At 49.7% G+C, this 5,564-nt stretch overlaps 1 pseudogene; it reads right to left on the bottom strand.

Annotated features, from left to right (window-relative positions):
* Window positions 1–5,232: 5,232 nt before the first annotated feature.
* LOC113457249 lies at window positions 5,233–5,380 on the bottom strand (annotated as a pseudogene).
* Between the last annotated feature and the right edge of the window lie 184 nt (window positions 5,381–5,564).

The following is a 5,564-nucleotide window of genomic DNA, read 5'->3' as shown; positions in this document are numbered from 1 at the left end:
TGGGAAAGAGGAGACATCACTACAGACTCCACAGCACTGGGAAAGAGATTATCAGCAGATTAGATAGCACAGAAGTTCTTAAAAAGACACAGCTACTTAAACTGACTTAAGGATAGAGCTTATGAGTCATCCATAATAAATTCTCCAGCCTTCACACCTCTGTCCCTCATCGTCACATGCAGAAACCCTAGCCCCCACTGAGATAGGAAGTATTTGGTGGTGTGGCCTTTGAGAGGCAACTAGGTTTAGATGGGGCTATGGGGTGGAGTCTCTTTCATATAAACAGAGGAAGGCACCAGCACTCCCTCTGTCATGTGGAGGGGCAGCGAGAAGGCTTCTGTGTGCCACTGAGAAGAAACCTGGCCTTTGCTTAGCAGATCAGTATCTCGATGGTGGATTTCCTGCCTTCAGATGTGTGAGGCAGACTCATGTGGTTGAGCAGACACGGCGCTCTGCGGCTGCCAGCTGCTCTCAAAGCGGGCTCCCCAGGACAACACAATAGGCCTTGAACTCAGAGCTGGCTCACTGGATAGTGAGAGGAAGATGGATACACTGGGAATAAATAAACATATATGTATCTATACGAAGAAAAAAACTAACAAAATTAAATGAACTGCAGCCCGATGGGTAAGAAATCTCCCAGGTAAGAGTGAAGTGACGCCTGTGCTCTGCAGACGAAGCAGCGGGAAAGCCATGGTGGTGAAGAGTGTGCCAGACATGGGCCTCACAACTGTCTCCTGTTATGAAGTCTTTCTCCTTCTACCACTGGCAACCAAGGCACAGAGAAGTTAAGAAACTTGCTTAAGGTCACACAGCTGCAAGTGTTTGGAACCGTGTTCTACACCCATAGGGTGGCTTTGAGGTAGGATCTGGGGGGTGATGTCTAGGAAGATGAGGTGCAGCTGGCGGGGGAGGGGGATCTGGAACTTCTCCATGCCTTGAAAGGCCTTGCAGTTTTATTCTTTGTGTCACGAGGAATAATTGAAGATATGTAATCAGAAAAGGGTATGGTCCCATGTGCGTGTTAAAAGGCCAGAGGTGAGATTAACAATGATTATGCTTTGTGAATATGAAACTTATATCTGCTCTTTTGGACAGCAGAGAAAAGCACCCAGGAGGATCTATTTATTTTAGTCTCCTCTAGTCTGACTCTCTAAAGCATCACTGAGAACCTGGAAATACAGCCTCGTAGTCATTAACCAATACTTATATTTAATAGCACACTTGGAATGCTTATACTGCACACATTGCCCAGTCAACCAGCACTTAAGGAAACATTGTATCATGTGATGGTTTTATTCCAAGGTTTTGCAGGAAGAGGCAGGCACTGGTGGGAAGGAGGGTGGAAAGTGGCTGACTGCTTTGGCTGCTTTGTCCAACAGGAACTTGGGGCCCATCCAGGGTACAGGTCTAGCTTGTTCCTCGGAGACTGCTCCTGAGCCCCAGTGGCTTCCTCAGAGCTCCCCCAGTTTCTGAGTTCTCCCGGAGCAGACTGTGCTAGGACCTCTTTTTCCTCTGCATATATGGCTGTCAAAGGGCAGCTGTCCCATGCAGTTCACAGAGTGGGGACTGGTCCTTTGGGTGATACTCTGGGTACCTCTTGAATCTTCATCTTCCCTTGTGCCTTCATAAGTCGGGGTGGGATGAGGCCTTGTGACTCTGGCTGTTCATAACCAGGATAAACTGCTGGCTTTATATCTACTTTCATCATATGGATGGATCCTACACACCATCCTGTGGCTTGCTGAGGTTCAGAAACTAGAAGGTGATAGAGTCACCCAGAGTGAGGATGTCGAATTCCTTACCATATGTTTAGCTGCTTCTTCATGAAGCCCATGTTGCCTCAATGCTAGCTAACATCCTGTTCTGTTTGGGGCAGAAGTTTACTTTCTCAGTGAGGCTCTGTGTCTGGGCTGAACCCAATCACAGAGGATGACATTAGGGCACAGAAGAGGCTGACCGGACCCAGTACTCAGTGTATTTACGATCTGCACATGATGGGCAGGATACCACACAGCTCCCTCAAGGAGAGGAAGCTGACTTGGGGAGCAGGGCGTCCAGGAACACTGTATGACCAGAGCTGCCCATGCTCCTACACCTATCAGGGACCTTGGCCACAGCTCAGTCAGGTTCCAGTAACTTGCCCAGATCTGGCTGGAAACCCCCCCCCCAGAATGCCAGGCCACCAGGCAGACTCCCTGGGCAAGCCAGTCTCGTGCCGACCCCTCCCTCCTCTTCATGGAAAAGTACAGGCAGATGGGTGCCCTTCAGGCCTGCCGGCAGATGTATGCTGTACTCCACACATGCTGGCCCTGTGTTCTCCAACTGCGAATATTGCCTGGTTTGTCTTCGGGCTGGGGCTGGAGGAAACCCCCCCCCCGCAAAAAAAAAAGCAGTTTTTAAAAAATATCTGGAGAACGTCCACCGTCTAAGTGGGATGGGATGTCTTCTAGACAGGCTCGTATTGCTGCTGAGGACACTGTGGTCCTCCAGCAGAGGCAGGGAAGGAATGTGAAACTCTACCCCACAAGGAGCAAAAGGGTTTTTTGTTTTGTTTTGTTTTCTGTTGCGTTTTTTTCCTTTTTTTTTTTTTTTTTTTTTGCCAGTTCCTATAGGGTCAGGCTTGTGGAGCCTGCTGGGAGTCTCAGCCTCCTGAAGGAGGCTCCTTTCCAAGCCTGTGGTGCAGCACTGAACAAGTCAAGACACCTGGCTGGATATCCCAGGTGCTCACCTGGACCTCCCAGCTCTCCCCTCCCTTCCCTCCCTCCTTCTCCCACCCTCCATCTCTCCCTCTCCTCTCCCCTCCCTTGGGCAGCGTGATACACAGTTTTAATATATGATCTCATGGGATCCCCTAACCTTGGCAGAGCTGGCCCTTGACAGGCTTCTTGGCGGTACCATGGAGTGAACGAGTGCCTGTGAGCGTCTCTTCACCTCTTCAGGCAGGAGCTTTTTTACCTCACAATGCTAGGTGCTGAGGTGGATGAGCTCTGACGTCTCAGTGCTTTCTGCTTCAAAACTTTGGAGGGCTCTCATTTTGCTATCAAAGCCCATTTCCTAGCTGGGCTGGTGAAACCGTTCCTTTCCACACAGGCCACCTGCCTCATTTTCCAGCACACAATCTGCCTTGACTTTTCCAGAGATACTCACCTGGACTGGGTGGAGTCAGACAAAAGCTGATTCTGGACACCCAAGGCCTGCTCTTCCCGATGTCCTCACACACGGTTCTTGCTGAGGTGCTTACATCAGACACTTTGTGATTCCTGCAGGCCCAGCCCTGTGACGACAGATGGCATGTGTGCATGCGTGTGTGCATGTGCATGTGTGTGTGCATGTGTGTGTCCGTGTGTGTTCATGTGTGTGTGCATGTGTGTGTGTGCATGTGTGTGTGTGCATGTGTGTGTGCATGTGTGTGTATGTGTGTGTGTATGTGTGTGTGTGCATGTGTGTGTGTATGTAAAAATCAGGGTCTCAAAGTCAGGGCGAAGAGCAAGGGATTTGGAGTGTGGACCATGGTAAATGTGGGATGACTGAGCGAAGGGAGGTTTTTGACCAGAACAGAGGGAACACTGTGGCCATTCTTCCTTGGGCTAAAGTTCTTGTTGTGGACTGAATGGTTTGGAGGTACATTTCTTTTTTTTCTGAACCAGGTGGCTAATGTTCTTTGAAACACCAGTGTAGGAACCGTATCCCTGTGATGTGGGAGTGTCATCTATCTATCTGTTACTTTCTTTGGTTAATTAATAAAGAAACTGCTTGGCCTTTGATAGGCCAGCCCTTAGGTGGGTGGAGTAGACAGAACAGAATTCTGGGAGAAAGAAGGCCAAGTCAGGCAGATGCCATGCCTCTCCTCTCCAAGATGGACACAGGTTAAGATCCTTTCCAGTAAGCCACCACCTCGTGGTGCTACACAGATTATCAGAAATGGGTTAATCAAGATGTGAGAATTAGCCAGTAAGAGGCTAGAGCTAATGGGCCAAGCAGTGTTTAAAAGAATACAATTTGTGTGCTATTATTTCCGGGGCTAAGCTAGCCGTGTAGAATCCAGGCAGGAATGTAGCCCGCTGCTCCTACTACATCCCTGAGCACTGGTGGGCTGGAAGGGTGTGAGGCTTGGCTTTCCCCACTAGTGGTGGCAGAGCAATGGCAGGACCGTCTAGTGCCTGGCTAGACTTGGTCTGGTGGCCTGGGCGGGGGAAGGGGGCCTGTGTTGAGATGACTTGGGGAACAGGGAGGTCTTGGCGGCACGAGAAGGGTGGACTGCCTTTTTGTCTCCCGTGTGTGACAAGAGAAGGGAGGGTAGAGGTGGTGGCACTGCCCTGGGCTCTCCCAGCACCCCCCATGTTCAAAATCCAGTTTATTGAATTTACAGTAAAGGCTTTACGGGCTTTCCTGGAAGTGGCTCGTTACGGAAACTCTGTGCTAGCAGTTTGGTGGCTGGTGTCTGGTTTGCTCGGGAGAGGTTGAGTCAGGCCTGTCTTGATGGAAACTTCCTTTGCCTGGGTCACCCAAGGGGAGGAACTGGGGGCTCCCCTTGAGGAGATGGGCCTCCACTGGTCCGAACCTGACTCCACTCTGACGTTTTTCTTTGGATTTCCACCATCTGTTCCTCAGTGGAAGTGTGTTGAAAAGGTCACTCCTATAATTAGAGTCATTTTCATTGTTTTTCAAATTTTGCAAAGCATCAGATGATGGTCTACTGAGGAAAATGAAAAACCGTCTTCCCAAGAAGGGACCTGTTGACTACCAGGGACATAGGACTAAATTTATAGGCCACATCTAGATTAGAGCCCCTTGGCCCTGGTATGAGGTTCCAACGGCTGCCCACCTCCGGGCTGCCACTTGGAAATTCCTTTCTTGGCTCTCCCTGCATTCTCTGGGCCTCTCTCTGTATAGTTTCCTCAACTAGCCTGAGTTCTGCCTGCAGGATGGCTGACTTCCTCAGGCACTGTCTCTAGGATCTTTGGAAAGGTCCAGAAACACAGATTAGGAATGTGGGTGGTTGTGACACAAGGAGACCTTGACCAGGAGCTGATTTCCAGCTCCCAGCCTCCCTGACGTCAGTCCCTGAAGCAAAAGTCACTTGTCTGTCCCATGTCCTTCTTGTTCTAGCTGCATGGATGATGCTCATAGCCTTCAAAGCCCAGGGACGTCCAGGACCCAGAGTAGGCTGGCAACTACGGGATAAATTTTATTTATTTATATTTTAAATTAAAAAAATAAGTTTTTAAGAAGGAAAGAACATGAATGTAGAGCCCCACTACCACAAACTAGGCAGGCAAGTTTCTCACATTTGGGGAAATCGCAGGGGTCACGAAATCCAGAGCGTAATGGATAAGCTCACACTTTGTGATCATGGGGTCCCCTGGCAAGTAAGTATGTGAAGTTGGATTGGTAAGTTTACTCCAGACACTCATGTGTCATGTGTCCTTTCTACACTCACGTGTCATGTGTCCTTTCTACACTCATGTGCCGTGTGCCCTGTCTACACTCACGTGCCGTGTGTCCTCTCTACACTCATGTTCCGTGTGCCCTCCCTACACACACGTGCCGTGTGCCCTGTC

This window comes from Microtus ochrogaster, chromosome 21 (assembly GCF_000317375.1).
Source record: "Microtus ochrogaster isolate Prairie Vole_2 chromosome 21, MicOch1.0, whole genome shotgun sequence".
Classification (NCBI taxonomy): domain Eukaryota; kingdom Metazoa; phylum Chordata; class Mammalia; order Rodentia; family Cricetidae; genus Microtus; species Microtus ochrogaster.
This window is presented reverse-complemented; position numbering and strand designations above follow the sequence as displayed.